Source organism: Rattus rattus, chromosome 4 (assembly GCF_011064425.1).
Source record: "Rattus rattus isolate New Zealand chromosome 4, Rrattus_CSIRO_v1, whole genome shotgun sequence".
NCBI lineage: Eukaryota > Metazoa > Chordata > Mammalia > Rodentia > Muridae > Rattus > Rattus rattus.
In genome coordinates, this window is record NC_046157.1 from 104,979,921 (window position 1) to 104,997,203 (window position 17,283).

The window sequence follows — 17,283 nt, forward strand, 5'->3', positions numbered from 1 at the left end:
GAAGTTCTAGCTAGAGCAGTAAGACATTAAAAGGAGATCAAGAAGATACAAATTGGAAAGGAAGAAGTACAATATCTCTGTTTGTAGATGTTATGATAGTATATATAAACGACACCAACAATTCTACCAGAGAACCCTTAGAGCTGAAAAACATCATCAGTAATGTGGCTGGATATAAAATTAATTCAAGCAAAACAGTAGTTCTCCTTTATACAAATGATAAAGGTCTAAGCAAGAAGTTAGGGAAAAGACACCCTTCACAGTAGCCACAAAAATATAAAATACCTTGTTTGTGACTCTTGGCAAGCAAGTGAAAGGTCTATATGACAAGAACTTCAAGTCCCTGAAGAAAGAAATCAAAGAAGACCTCAAAGGTTTGAAAAAATCTCCCATGCTCATGGATTGGTAGGAATAATATAGTGAAAAATGGCCATATTACCAACAGCAATTCACAGAATCAATGCAGTTTCCATTAAAATTCCCACACAATGTTTTTCAGACCTTGAAAGAACAATTCTAAACTTTATATGGAAAACCCTAAAAACCCAGGTTAGCCAAAACAATTCTGAACAATAAAAGAATTTCTTACGGAATCACAACCCCTGACCTCAAGCTGCACTGCAGAGCAATTGTGGTAAAAAGTGCATGGTCTTGGAACAGAAACAGACAGGTAGATCAATGGAATTGAACACCCCAAAATAAACCCACATATATATATATGGATACTTGATTTTTGACAAATAAGCCAAAACCGAACAGTGGGAAAAATGCATCTTTAAGAAATTGTGCTGCTCTGTCTGGCGGTCTGCATCTAGAAGAAAACAAATTTGATCTACATTAATTGCCCTGCACAAAGCTCAAGTCAAGTAGATCAAGGATCTCAACATAAAACCGGATATACTGAATCTAATAGAAATGAAACTGGAAAATAGCCTTGAACATATTGGCGAAAGAAACATTTTTCTGAAGAGAGCACCAATGGCTCAGGCGCTGTGATCAACAATTGATAAATGTGACACCTTGAAACTGAAAGTCTTCTGTAAGGCCAAGGACACTGGTAATAAATAGTACACTGTCGTTTACAGTCAGAAAAGCCTTCTAGTAGAGGAAATGGGTTACATTGTTAAGTTATTAGCCAAGGAGGTCACATGAAGATTACCAAACAACCTGGGCTGATAATAGGACAATTCACTTTGTATAAACTGACAGTAGGGCTCCACAGTTCATGACAAAATCCATCGGGCTCCTGGACATTAGAGAGGCTGAGCTGGTGCGGACTACCTACCTGGTGACTTCATTCTTACTTTCCATTATTTTTGCTGTGATAAGACACTCCAGGCTAAGGAAAAAGAAACCTGAACACCAAACCAGGCAGACAACCCTACAATCTGCCCTGTCTGTAAGATGTGCTGGGGCAATGATGGCACGGAATTGTGGGACTGGCCAATCGATATTTGATTTAACTTGAGGCTCAAAACACAAGAGGGAATCCATGCCCTACACTTAACTGGGGAGTCAAGAATGTAAAACTGTGACAGTGGGTAAAAACACATTCAAGGGCAAAACAATCAATGAAATAATTCATAATAATATCATGCTATACTCATAAATCCAGTAGTCATCAGGGATACTTCCTTGGGCAGCATGTGGCAGAGGTACAGAGAGAGACCCAGAGCCACAAACAATGTAGAGAGAGGGAGTTCAGATTGGCGGGTACCATTAGATACCTCCAATAGGATATCAGAAACTCTGAAGAGGATGGGAGGAAATATTTTATTAGTAGGAGTGGATAGAAGACACGAGGAAAATAATTTAGTTGGGGCTCATATGGGTTTACTGAAGCAAGACTATAGAGACAGTAGCAGCATGTGCATGTTCTGCTCGAATCTTCACCAGGTCCTCTGAATACATGGTATAGCTATGAGTGTGTTGTTTTTTGTTTGTTTTGTTTTGTTTTGTTTTTGTTGGTCTCTTAACTGCAGTAGCTGGAGTACATCTATCTTTTTTTCTTGCTTTTGGGATTCCTTTTCTCCTCTTAGATTTCCTTGTCTGGCCTTGACATAAGAGCTCTTGCCCTGTTTTATTGTGCCTTGTTTTGTCCTATTTGCCTAAAGTCGTAGAGTCCTGCTTTCTTCTGAAGAGGAAACAGATGAGTAGATTTGAGGGAGAAAAGACATACAGGGTATCTGGGCAGAGTGCAGGGAGAGGAAACTGTTATTGCAATGTGTATGAGAGAAAACTTTTTGAAAAGGAAAACTGTACTATGTGAATAGTAGTTGACATTTGTGATATTTTATAATTATTTGACAAAGATAAAATGACTACTTTCATTGCCTTCCTAACCAAAGCAATGGTTTTCAACGTTCTGGAAGTTACTCAATTTAATATGCGCTCTAACATTTTATAGAAATTTGTGAATAAAATGATTTTAAGTTTTGCCAAAAAAGGAAAGGGAGTTACTAGAATGGATGAATAGCTGAATTCGCATTCTCTCCTCCTGTAAATGAATGGTAACAAAATTACAAAATAGCCTCACATATATGTGGGGAATCTATATGGCATTGCATGACTTAGAAGCAGAATGGTGTTTACCAGAGTTCAGCAGAGTATCAGGAAGTATGGGTGGAAAAACTTGATAAAACCTTTTAATTTTGTTAGAAATAACAAGTCATATGTGCTACTACACAACATAGATAGTACAGATTATCCTGATATCCTGTACATTTCCTAAAATAAGAATGAAGGATTTTGACAATTTCTAACCTAAAATTGATTAATGGATATCTTCTACCTACTATTCACGGGAAAATTTCATGGCTTTCTATGTGACACCAGACGACTCTGAAGTCATACACTCAAATAACATTATACTGATCTATCAGGTTATATTGACAACAATGTATATATATATGTACACACACACACACATATATGTATATGTATGTATTTGCAATATCAGCTAACAAAGAACAAGGACATGAAATGGACATGGGGTTGAGCATTGATAGTAAAGAGTTTGGAAGGAAGAAAAGAAAGCAAGAAATATTGTAATTATATTATAACCTAAAAAAATCATTCCTGGAACCTAGTAAATGCTGAAAATCTTTTATATCATTAAAATCAGACTATGATAAATTTGAGAGTTAAATTTTAAAAACTCCAATTTGACACATTTTGTTAAAAAGGATTAATTCATTTGTTTTTTTTTTTTTGTTTTTTTTGGTTTTTGTTTTTTGTTTTTTTTTTTTTTTTTTTTAACCAAAACAAAACATTTTATTAGACAAAAACCCGAAAAATCAAAAACTTAAACTTAATGAAAACAACAAGTGCCCAAAACAGAGTCCATTTCCTGTTGGCCTACTATCCTGGGCATGGCGTCTGCCCTAGAGTGTGGTTAAAACACTCAGAGTCCATTCTGCTGATGAAGACCCAGACATTCCTTTAGGGCTGAGTGCTCAAAGTCTCTCACTCTCTGCACATTGCTAGTTGTGGGTCTGTGTTAGTTCCCATGTACTACAAGAAGAAACTTTCCTGATGAGGGTTGAATGAGGCAGTGATCTGAGGGTATAACAGAATGTTGTTGGGGGGTCATTTTATTGCCACATTCCTTCAGGTTTTCTTCTAGGTCCATGGCCTATCTAGTCTCGGGTACTTGGCTATCTGTGCAGTGTCAAACTTGGATTCTCTTTCATTAATTCATTTGTTTTATGAGTACACTGTAACTGTCTTCACCAGAAGAGGGCATCAGATTCCATTACAGGTGGTTGTGAGCCAGCGTGTGGTTGCTGGGCATTGAACTCAGTAATACTGGAAGAGCAATCAGTGCTCTTAACTACTAAGTGCCATAGACAGGAAGTCAGTAGAAACAAAGAAATTGGAATGGTTAAATGAGTGACATCAATAGCAGATCACTGGCAGAAAACGGGAAAAATATTTAGTCCTGTTCCTTTTGTATTAACCAGCATGGAATATCATCCAATTTATCAATATTTCCATGTCTGTTGGGATTTTGAGAAACAAAATGTTTAGAGGTAATGTGGACATCTTTTACTTAACTAGTACGTATTTGCCAAACCAGAGAATGTTCTACCCAATTGAATGTCTTCTCACAGTAGACATGTTTCAGGGCCCTTAATCATATTGTCTGAAATGTTCACTTTATGATCACTCCATAGGGCTAAATCATGATAGGTAAAATCCTCTAGTTTCTGACAACCTCTAAAAACAAATAAAATCCCTGCTCTGTGTAAGGGAATTTTGGCAGCATCATGTTGAGTAATTCCCTGGATAGTGAGGATACAGCCACAAATATTCTTCAATCAGCATCTCTCTAGAAATGCCCTTAAGACTAATTCACATCTGGCAGGCAGCCTTAGTGTAGATTGCTTAATTAGAAATCTAATTTCTTCATCATATGCATGTGACTACATACAGGCCAGAGTGATGTTCTAAAGCAGTTAATGTGAATCCACTTCAAAGACACTCATTAAATGCTTGAAATCCATGGTAGAGAGGTCAGGATGATTAGAGAACAAGTAGACATCCACTGGGGAGCTAATATCATTATTTTTAGGTTGGAAATCTAACCTTTCATGTCGGACTGTTCTTACGAGTGTGATATAAACTGCCTCTAAGACTGCATCACTCTAGCTGTGTGTCCAATATTTCAGATGCTCAGCTTTGATCCAATCTTTAAGACAAAAGAAAGACACTGGATAAAGAGCCAGAGGCAATTAATGACTCCTGAAAGAGGGAGAATTAATCTTTCCCAAAATTGGTTTCCCTAATTAGTTATCAAATATTCTAAAAACAAATTCATAGGAGCAACACTAAAGAAATTCAGAAAGTTGTATTTTGTATCTTTACACACACACACAGAGAGAGAGAGAGAGAGAGAGAGACAGAGAGAGAGAGAGACAGAGAGAGATTGACAGAGAGAGAGAGAGAGAGAGAGAGAGAGCACGTACTGTATCCTAATTGATTCATGACTAGTGTAGCATCAGTGCCACGTCCTCAAAGCAGAGTTTAAAAAGTATACACAGCTCTCATGACTTCTTTATTAGCACTTGTATTATTGATTTTAGAACAATTATTTTTAATATAACTGTAGAAGTGAATATATGTTCTATGTGCTCTTATGTGTATGTACATATACGAAATCATCTCTATGATAATTTTACACATACACGTTGCATTGCACTGTCTATCTACACTTATTTAAACCTAATCACTTTTGAGTCTATTAATGTGTGGCAGATGTGGTAAAACAGATTTTATGACTAATCAAAAATTTCACATTCTTAAGCCAGTTAAGGGATAATTCTGTTAGAACTGTGTTTCCAAAAAGGAGAGAAGGTTTTGTTTGATCTCTAGTTCAAAACTTCTTGTTCTCATGCTAATTATGCTAAAATTATATATTTTTCTGTTGCACATTTCTAGCTAGAGTTGAGATAAAATATGGAGTATTGAAAGCTGAATAATTCTTCCAGAATTTCTTTACTTCACAGAATGATGGAGTATGCTGGAGTGTAGGAAAGCATGATTTGGAAAGAGACAATTTGAAAGGCTGTATTACAGCGACTTATCTAGTGATGAATATATTATTGTAATTATCTAAACATTTGTAAGGGAAATAATTTATTATTTTATTAAAATACAAGATAATTATATGAATGGAAGTAAATTCTCTTAAAATGATGTATTTTTGAAACTTACATAAAATTCTACATTTATATTTAGGGATAATGAGAAGAGAGCTGCTATGGCAAATGACTAATTTAATCAAACTATATTTCTGTTTCAGGACACTTACTGATTAGTTTGTAGTTATAGAACATAAATTACACTAAGCAAGATCTCTTGGCTTTAAAATATATTAAGTGATGGGCAAAAGCAAACATGGTATAATTTGTATCTCCTAGTCTGATTGCCCCAGTTGGAGTTTAAAAGTCTGGCAAGGTCATAAGAGCTTATTGCCTTTTGCCTAGTTTTTATCACTATGGGGAATTTGATACTTGGTCATGTGATCCCGTTGCCCAAGATACACTCATTCTCCTAATTTTTTACCCTTTATTTTATATACAATTGAGGCGGAGAGGGAGGTTGGGAAGGAGGGAGGGAGAGAAAGATCAACATATTAAATCTAACTAGTATTTTGTGTACACACAAGCACATAGTCATGTGTAGGTCCACATATGCACATATGTTCTGTATTTTCTAAGCAGTCTACCACCATATTTGCTTGCCTTTCTTTCCTTAAAAAAAAAGGGCCCCTTTGCTTTCAGTTATTATGATTTCAAAGTTTGTTTTCTGAGTTACAGAGATAAAGGAAAATGCACTTTTTTTTGTTTGTAAACACTAATAATCTTAAAACACGGCACATGACAAATTCCAGGCCAGAGATTAAGCCTGGCCCTTTCCTGAATTAAAGATACTGACTTGTTTCCCTACTTTGTAATTGCTCATGACGTAACTTATGATATAGCACATCTCTGAAGCTGAATGAAAGCTATTTCAGTGCACGTCCCTCCTTATTCCAGGTATTCACTTTGATGTGATTTCCCTTGTAAATGGCCTCCAGTCAATGTTTTCATTGCTTCTCTATTCATTTAGGATTCATTTCGTTTTTCCATGCCTTTCTCTTGTCAGCCTGTATCACTTCAATATATACTGCTTTGTCCTTTTATTAGATTTATATTCCACTTCAAAATATTAATATTTTTTTATGTTAACAACATTTGATTATTAGAATGGCTTTGGTGCTGGAAAAATATTACTTTTGAAGATCAAATCTTGATATTACCATGACTATTGACCTGTATGTTGTGAGTCCAACCATATGAACAATGTCACAGAATATATGTCTGTGAAGGACATTCTGAGAGACAGAAATTATTGTTGTTGGAGGTTCTAAGCCTCAATGCTCCAAAGCAGCTGTTCTAATAGCAAAGTACGTATTAATTGATAGCAAAGTACATACTAATTGATAACTCTTTTTCAGTTTTGATACAGCATAGAGGCCCAATGATAAGAGGACAGGAGAGAGTTCACCAACAATGCACTTGCCTTTGTCTTTAGTAAAATTACAAAGACAATATTAAGATACACCAGGAAAAGATAAAGATTAGAGTTGAAAAGCACAACTTTTAATTCTTCAAGTAAAACAAGGTGGAGAAGTAAAATCTGTAATAAGGACAAAAACAGGTGCTGCCTGATTATAGGTACATAGGGAATGTCTCCTTTCTCATAGAAACATACAGTATATTCAAAATACATGGAAATGTCTGCAGGTCATATATATTCACAAGGATGCTCCCATTCCCCAATTCCCTCCCCACCAGGCCTTCCTACTCCCTAGGACCTCAAGTTTCTTGAGAGCTAGGTGCATCTTCTCTGCATCCAGACCCAGCAGTCCTCTCCTGCATATGTGTTGGGGGCTTCATATCAGCTGATATAAGCTGCCTGGTTGGTGGCTTACTGTCTGAGTGATCTCAGGGCCAAGGTTAGTTAAGATTGCTGGTCTTCCTATAGAGTGGGGAGAGGAAATTGTGGGCCCACCTCCAGTAGACAGTGCATCAAATGGAAGTATGGGGTTGCCATCCCACAGTAAAATCTCTGAGCCAGAATTGTTCCTATCTGAAAGAATTGCAGGAACAAAAATGGAGAAGAACCTGGGGAAAAGGTGACAGTCCCAATTTGAAATTCAGCTCAAGGGGAAACCCCAAGGCCTGATACTATTACTGATGCTATGTTGTGCTTACAAACAGGAGTCCGGCATGACTGCCTTCCAAAAGGCTCAACAAGCAGCTGATAGAGTCAGATGCAGATATTTATACCCAATGAATTGCCAGAAGCTGGTGAACCCTGTGGCTGAAATAGGAAAAAGCTGGAAGAAGCTGAGGAGGAGGGCAACGATAATTTTTTTTTATTAAAATAAAGTTTACTATCAGCTAGTAATGCTGGCTACATTCTCCTAAAGTTTATTATGTATCTGGTTACATCGTTTTCTCTTGTTCTTGATATAGGTTGTTCTTTCATTATTGCTTCAAAATATAAAAAGTCTACTACTAACTTTGACAGTAAATCACCACATGAACTAATTGACTAAGCTATAGATATAAAAATAATTGATGACTACAAGTGTGAAAAATGAATGGTGGATCTTCATTCAGGTGTTCCATTTCCCACCAAGCCTATCATTCTAAGCCAAATCAAAGTGACACGAGCTATTAGGGAACATCATTTGTCCATTTACCTGCCACCTCTATCCCCCCCTATTGTTTTCAGAACTGCAGATCCTGAACAATAGAGTTTAGCTTCCCTTCTGTTACCATTTTTCCCTGCTCTCTGAGCCCTCTGGACCAAGCAAAGCTGCCCTGAGCAGCCTGGTATCCCAGGGGCACCTCCATTCTCCCATCACTTCACCCCCACCGTCATCAAACATGGGTAAGCTTCCTGTCGCCCATCCATCTTTTCTGTTGCTGTTTCCTCTGGGCCAAGACAAACTGCCCTGAACTGTCTGCTATCCGAGGGGCACGGATATTCTCCTGCCAACTCCCTGACTACCTTCATTAGACTTGTGGTTTCTGAACCGTACAGACCTGGACATCTAGAACCATACAGCCCATGGCTACTCATCAGATACCTCCAACACCAGGATCATCAAGGTTAACTCCTCTCGCAGTATCTATTGTAACAAGAACATCCAGAAACCAAAACCATCCAGATGGTTAAAGGCCCTCAAAAGGACACAACCAACAAATAACATGACAGTATGACAACTTTGGAGCACAGCTACATTAATAGAGCAAACTCTGAATATCCTACTACAATTGAAACACAAGAATTTGACCCTAAATCCAAACTTACACTGATAATACAGGAAATGAAATGCAAGAAATACAATCAAACAAGTAGAGGTCTTTAAAGAAGAGTCAAATAAATCCTTTAAAGACATAGTGAAAACACAAATAAACAGGCGAAAGAAACAAAATAAAACTATGCAAGCCCTCAAAGTGGAAATAGAAGCAATACAAAAACACAAGCTGAGGGAACCCTCAAGATGGAAAACCAAGGGAAGAGAACAGAAACAACAGATGTAAGTATCACCAACAAAATACAGTAGATGGAAGAAAGAAATCTCAGGCCTACTATACTCAGCAAAACTCTCAATCAACATCAATAGAGAAAACAAGGTATTTCAAGTCAAATCCAAAGTCAAACAATAGTTATCCACAAATTCAGGCGTACAGAAAATAATTTAAGGAAAACTCCAAGCCAAGGAGGATAACTACATCCAAGAAGACACAAGAAATCAGTAATTGCATACCTGCAAAGAAAAAGAAAGTGAACACACACAAACATACGCACACACACACACACACACACACACACAGACACACACACACACACAAATACTAACATTACTAACAGCAAAATATCAGGAAATAACAATAACTGGTCATTAATATCTCTCAACATCAATGGATTCAATTCCCCAATAACAAGGCACAGGCTAAGAGAATGGATGTGAAAACAGAATCCATCATTCTGCTTCACAAAAGAAATCTACCTCAGCCATTAAGATAGACATTACCTCAGACTAAAGGGCTGCAAAAACCTTCTCCAAGCAAAGAAACCCTAAACCATCCTGGAGTAGCCCTTCTAACATCTAATAAAATAGACAGTCAACCAATATTAATCAAATGAAACAGAGAAGGATATTTCATACTCACCAAAGGAAAAATCTACTAAGATGATATTTCAACTGTGAATACCTCTGCCCCAAACAGAAGGACATCCTCCCACATTTGTAAAAGAAACATTGCTAAAGCTTAAATCACACACTGAACCTCACACATTAATAGTGGGAGACCTAAACACTCCACTCTCACCAATGGACAGGTCATCCAGACAGAAACTGAACAGAGAAAATGAAACTAACAGTTATTATGAATCAAATGGGCCTAACAGATATCTATAGAATATTTTACCCAAATACAAAAGAATATACCTATTTCTAATCCCTTCACATCTTCCTCTAAAATTGACTATATACTCAGTCACAAAGGAAACCTTAAAAGATACAAGAAAATTGAAATAGCATCTTATATTTTATCAGATCACCATGGATTAAAGTTTGACTTCAACAACAGAAACACCAGAAAGGCTAAACACTTAAGAAATTGAACAAATCTCTACTCAATGATCTCTGGGTCAAGGAAGAAATAAAGGAAGAAATTAAAGACTGCCTACAATTCAATAAAGATGAAGGCACAACATACCCAATTTATGGGACACAATGACAGCAGTGATAAGAGGAAAATTCATAGCACTAAATGCCTCCAGATGAAATTAGAAAATTCTTATACCAGCAATTTAAAGTACACCTAAGAAATTCTCTCTCTCTCTCTCTCTCTCTCTCTCTCTCTCTCTCTCTCTCTCTCTCTCTCTCTCCAGATTTTATTTCTCTCCTGGAACACCCTCTGACTGTTCCACATCCCATACCTCCCCACTCCACCCAAGTCTCCATAAGGATGTCCCCACCCCACCCCCAGTCCCCCAGGCCTCCCCACTTCCTGGGGCATTCAGTCTCTTGAGGGTTAGGTGCATCTTCTCTGACTGAACCCAGAACGGATAGTCCTCTGTTCTATTTGTATTGGGGTCCTCATATCAGTTGGTGTATGCTGCTTGGTTGGTGATTCAGTGTCTGAGAGATCTCGGGGTGGTGGTTCAGGTTACTTGAGACTGCTGGCCTCCTACAGGGTCTCCCTCCACCTCAGCTTCTTCTAGCTTTCCCCTAATTCAACCAGAAGGGTCAACAGCTTCTGTTCATTGATTGGGTATCTGCATCTGACTAGTTCAGATGCTTGTTGGGTCTTTCAGAGCACAGTCACGAAAGGTCCCTTTCTGTGAGTGCTCCATAGCCTCAGTAATGATGTCAGGCCTTGGGACCTTCCCTTGAGCTGGTTATGTTCTAATGTCCACTTTACATAACTTGGAGTCACATGGGAGCAAAAAACCTCAAATTTGGGATTTATTGGATTGCATTAGCCTATGAGCATGTAGTAGAAGTATTTCATTGATTGTTTGTTATAGAAGGACTATCTTACTATGGCTTTTACCTTGTAGGTGCTCCTGGCCTGTACAAGAATGTTAGCAAAGCAGAAGCCTTAAGAGTGATTTAATATGAGAAGTAAGAAACACTTAGGGCTTCCCCCATTTTAGTTAGAACTGCTATTGCTATTAAACACCATGACCAAAAACAACTTGTAGTGTTGTTTTCACTTACGTTTTTATATAACAATCTATTACCATATATAGTAAGGTCAGGAACTCAAGCAGGACAGAAACCTGAAGGCAGGAACTGATGCAGAGGCCATGGATGGGTGCTGCTTACTGATTTGAACTCTGTGCCTTTTTCAGTACGTTTCTTATAGAACTCAGGACCACATCTCAGGAATGGCTCTACCCACAATCAACTGGACCCTCTTACTTCAATCACTCATTAAGAAATTGACATACAGGCTTATCTATAGCCTGAGCTTATGGAGGCATTTTCTTAATTGAGACTTCTTCTTACCTGAGGACTCTGGTTTGTGTCAAGTTGAGCATAAAACTCAATACTTATGAAACTTAGAATTTTGCCCACCAATTCAGTTTTTATTGTTTTTGTATCCAGTATAATTAAACAAAACAAAACAAAACAACAAAAAACAACAACAAAAAGAGTACAGAAAGCAAAATTGTAAATTAACAGCACTTACAATCCTTAGACCAACTGAGGATCTCTGTTGTAGTAGTGAGTTAGCTAAACCATTTTATGCTCCCTGCAAGTCAGCCACCTCTGGAGTCTTGAATGAAACACACACACACACACACACACACACACAAGCCAGATAATTATAAATGCCATGACTAGCTCAAAAGCTGGTCAGCTCTAATCCTTCCCACTGCTAGCAAACATTCCCCTCTGATATTTCTGAGTTAACTTCTTTTAAAGTTTATTTCATCTCAGGTTTCCCAAACACAATTGAGGAAGTGGCCTGTGTGGACAGTTTCCCTAATTCTCACATGTTGGTGGGCCTTTAGGGTCTGGTCTTTCTCTTCCTCATCATGGTGATCTCTCCCTTCTTATCTTCCTGTTTCTAGGCTGCACAAATCCAAAAGTTCTGCCTCAGTTTACCTGCTCAAGCATTTGATGTTGTCTCTTTATACGTACGTACGTACATACATACATACATACATACATACATACATACATACATACACACACACACACACACACACACACACACACACGCACAAATTAGGGACAAGGAACTTCAGCATTTGGACATGCAGAGTCCTGATTTTGGCAGCCAGATTAATTCAAAGCATTAGAACCAATTTCCAACAGTCTATATTCATAATTATCTCTTTTAATGAAAATACATTTTCTAGTTTCATATAATAAAAGAGCTGAATAGCTGCAAAAGATAAAATAATAAACTTAGCATAAGAATTTTCAGTATAACTTGAAATGAAATTAATTACAAAGGCATAATGTTTCAACAAACCAATCTTAATACTGATGATATTTTAAAACATTTTATATTCTTGCTATTTTGGTTTTTGAGATTTATTGTATATATATAATATTTATGATAAATAGAAATATTGTACATAATGACAAATTTGCATTTCTATAACTTTGCTTCTTTTATTTGATACGCCTACAGGATTGTCCTATTGTTAGCATACCAAGACAGAAACATTTTTATTTCCATTTCGGTTTTTTTCTTGTGTCACTTGATAAAATAAAAAAGTAAAATAATAAGAAAAGGAGCTCACAATGTGCTTCAGCTATTATTCTTCTAATATTTATATGTCACAAATAAATTAATTTTACTGGGTTACTGACAGCATTTTTTTGAATAAGAAATATGTAGAAAATCTTTTCTTTTCATAGAAAGACAGTATTTTATAATTCATCAACTTTTATCTTACTTCATAATATGGAACTTCAGAAGTTATACATTAAATAAAATACTGAGGACTGCATTGTACATTTCAGATTGTAATTTATGACATTAAAGAGGACAATAGCATTGAGTTATTTCTCAGATATTTAACAATGCCTGGCAGAATACAGATAATTACATTTGAATACAAAAGTAGATGTGCTAAGCAGAAAAGTGTATATCTTACATAATCTATTATAGAATTCAATGATAATGCAAATGATGATAGAAGAAATAAATAGATAGAAAGGAAGATAGATAGATAGATAGATAGCTGATAGATTTCTTTAAAGTAACATTAAATAGAAGGCTAAAAATGTGTAGAACTCCATTGTGATCTTTAACACAAAGAGTTAAAAGTATAACTATGATTCAATGGAAGAAGTTCTGTCTGTGAATATATATTACAGATGGGAGAGATGATGTAACTATAAAAGAGATTATCTAACTAATAAAAGTCCATAATATCTACGGTGATTGCTCCATGCATAGAGTGTTCACTGCAAACATATGGGAACCTGAATTTGGAATTCCAGAAACAGTTTAAAGACCTAAGATCAGTGACATCTGTAACCCAAAGATAAGGTAAGAATGTGAAGTATGATGGCCTTATTGGCCAGCCAGACTATTGAAACAGCCATCTTCAGTGAGAGATCCTGACTCAAAAAATGTAGAGATTACTCAATAAACCATATAGAAATTCTCTCTCTCTCTCTCTCTCTCTCTCTCTCTCTCTCTCTCTCTCTCTCTCTCACACACACACACACACACACACACACACACAAAAAATACACATGTATCTGTGTCACGTCCAGTTGTTTTAAGGATTCTGTTTATCCAGTTCAGTTTGTGATTTTGTGTGTTTTAAGTCTATGTCTTGGCAAAATCTTCTGAATATGCTTAACCATTAAACTTTTCACTTTGTTTTCTTCACATTACCTTCACACGAAAGTTGTCAAATTATATTGAGTAAAATAAAATAGTTTTAGTTTAGTTAACTGAGATGATTAAAGTACAGAGACTCTAAGTCAATGATCATGCCATTGATGATAGAAGAGATAGATAGATAGATAGATAGATAGATAGATAGATAGATAGATAGATAAATAGATAGATGATTTTAAATACAGATGCAAAACACAAAGGCCAACAGATTGTTCTCCTCATCTGAAGATCTGATCTCCAAATCTTCAGATGTGAATACATATTTTTTAGCAGGTTCAGAACAGGAAAGCCAAAGGGACCATTGCCGGAGTGGGGTGATATGGGGTTAGTGGCATGGGGAACACAAGATATAGGTGCACTGATTGGAAAACTAAGGAAAGGTGGTAGGTGATCCTTAATTACTGAGGGTGGAAGGAAATAAATAAATAAATCGTTTTCTCCGGCATAACAATTTTTAAAGCCATTGATTGACATGTATTTTTGGGGAATGTCAAATGTTATCCAGAGGAATGCAATTTAATACATGTTTTTCACTAAATCAGTATTTAGATGAATGAGATATTGTGAAGAATTAAAAGTTTTTATCTTTTACTCATGTTACTTACTCATAAACCTTTACACTGACATGTGTGCCCTGTGTGTGTTTTAATGTTTTGGGTATTGGCTGAATGCAATTAAGTGTTGTGAATCCTTAGTTAATTTTGTTATGATAAAGTACTTGGCAAACATCTTAAGTAAGAAAAGGTGCGTCCTCGTTTTGGCAGTACATATACTAAAATTGGAACAATACAGAGAAGATGAGCATGGCCCCTGTGCAAGGATAACATGCAAATTCGTGAAGTGGTTCATATGTCTTGGACAGGAAACCAAGAAAGGGGATAACATTTGAAATGTAAATAAAGAAATATCCAATAAAAATGTAAGAAAAGGTACATTTTTGAGGCTATTGTCCATTGTGGTTGGAAATTGACGGCAATGAGTGCAGATCTAACTGTGGGTGTCAGAGGATGATGCAACTGGTCACTTTTGCAGAAAATTAGGAAAGAGACAGAATATTTGTGTTCAGATGGGATGTGTCCACATTATTTTCAGCATGCTGGTTCCCAAGGTGCAAGCTTTAGTACCATGAAGGTATGATCTTTGTTCCTAAGTTAAATCTTCATGGAAATGCTCTCAAAGCTACACACAGAGGCATGTTCCCTTAGGTGACTCCAAACCTAGTTACGTTGATTATATGGCTCACTCCTCTCACCTGGGTTTGTTACAAGTAAAATGTCAAGCAAGGTTAGTCTTTGATACACAGAGAAGTAAATACTTTGGACATTTAATTTTTTTAAAAGTAACTTCATATTGTGTTCAAAGTAAATTAACACACTCTTGACTAATGTAGTATTTAATACTGATATTGGCTGTTCTTAATTGATGGATAAATGCACGCATAAGTTCATGTGTCTGAGCATTTGATTCCTAGTGTTGGTGTAGATGTAGAAAGGTATGGATCATTAGGACATGAGGGTCCAGATTCAGGAAGTAGAATACGTCTTGAAATTTTCAAGGGTATTCACTTTCTGATACTATATCAGACAAGTTTTCAGCACACAACTTCACATTTCTTATGGAACTAAGGAAGCCCAAGCTGTATTCTTACCCCAACATGTTGTCCTCCTCAATAACACTATCATCTCAAACTTTGAGCCAAGTGAATCTTCTCTTATTTGAATTGTTTCTTTATAGATATTCAATAATCTAGTAAAAGCATTTGCTATAAAAATTTCATACTTATACATTTTAATTAATATTATAAAACTAACTTGCAAGTAAGTAAATACATCACAGACTGGAGTTTTTTCAGACATTCTATAAAGCTTCATGAACTTACATACAGTTAGAATTGGCATTATTTGAAATGGTCAATATGAAGTTCTCCATTAATTTTAAACTTCCAGTTTCTAATATATGTACTTGTTTATCAGTAAACCCAAAAAATACATGACAGAATTAGAACTATAAAATCAATCTTTCCAACTCATTTCCTTCTTTAAAGAAAATGTCAAATATTTTCAATGCCTTCTTCTCAGGAAGAATCCTTGTCTGTCATAATTCAGACAGAGTGACTGATGTGTCCCATCCTTCTGCAGGTTACCAAGAATCACATTATATATGTCCTGTCTATGAATGCTGTCATATTTCCAAAGGGATGTTTTTGTAGTGACTCACAAACAAATTTTCATTCTTATTGTTTTGTGGGTTAAGAACTAACCAGTACAACGTTTGCTCCAGTGTCTTTCAAAAAGGGATTACAGACATAAATCTTTCAATTTTTATAGAAAATGTTCCATCTCCATAGGATTAAAGCATGAATCAACTCAGAGTCTGAACAGAGAGATAATCCAAATGACATATCGTGTGTCATGCTGAGAACTCACCTTCTATGAATGAACTGGCTAGAAAGCAAAATGAGTCACAATGGAAATAAAGAACAGATTCTTTTCATGCCTCTAGGCTGTGAGTATTCCAGTTACATTGATGATAATATGTCAGGTTCAAGACAGACACACTAGGCTCATTCTTGCTTGAACCATCCAAAATTCATCTTTTCTCTTGTGACATTTGTGTAAAACAATTTCAGAATAGGGACACAAGTTTATAGTTCCCAGCATCACATAACTTATCTGGACTACACATGAGTAAACCAAATTTTCTTCATAATTATTTTTATGTTTGGTTATGAAAACATTCGGAGACTACAGAAAAAATCACTCAGTTATCATGGTCTAGTCGATAACAATTTATATAAATTCTTTCACTATTTGCTGCAGTTCCTGGGTAATAATATCAGAACTATTCTAAAGACGTTAAATTATACATAAATTGGTAAGGACTACACTGAAAAGGTTTATTGGGGTTTATATGCTCAATTAGTCAGGGTAGTCTAGAATAACAGAATTTATAAAATAAATACTTTGCTGGCTATAGCCCAGCTAATCCAATAATGTCTGGCTGTGAATGGAAACGTCCAATAATCTAGTAGTTGTTCAGTTCATAAGGCTGAATGTTTCAGCTGGCATTCAGTATATGCTGGAATCCCAAAGAAGTAGGCTCTAAGGACAATGAAGGAATGGAGTGCTAGCAAGGTGAAGGCAAACAGGCAAAGGACAAACTATCGTTTTCCATGTTCTTACATAGAGTTGCGGCAGAAGGCGTAGCCCAGATTAAAGGTGTATTTTCCCATCTCAAGATCCCGATGAAAGGCTGCATCTTCTCACTTCAAGATTTGGATTTCATATATGTATCTAACTGCCTCAAAGATCCAGATTTGAACTAGTTCAACCTAATT

General features: G+C 36.3%; 1 non-coding gene across 1 annotated transcript; it reads left to right on the plus strand.

The window, feature by feature from the left end:
- The first annotated feature begins 14,694 nt into the window (after positions 1-14,694).
- LOC116899751 lies at positions 14,695-14,801 on the plus strand. Its single transcript, XR_004387766.1, has one exon. It is a non-coding gene; the product is annotated as a U6 spliceosomal RNA (small nuclear RNA).
- The last annotated feature ends 2,482 nt before the right edge of the window (positions 14,802-17,283 follow it).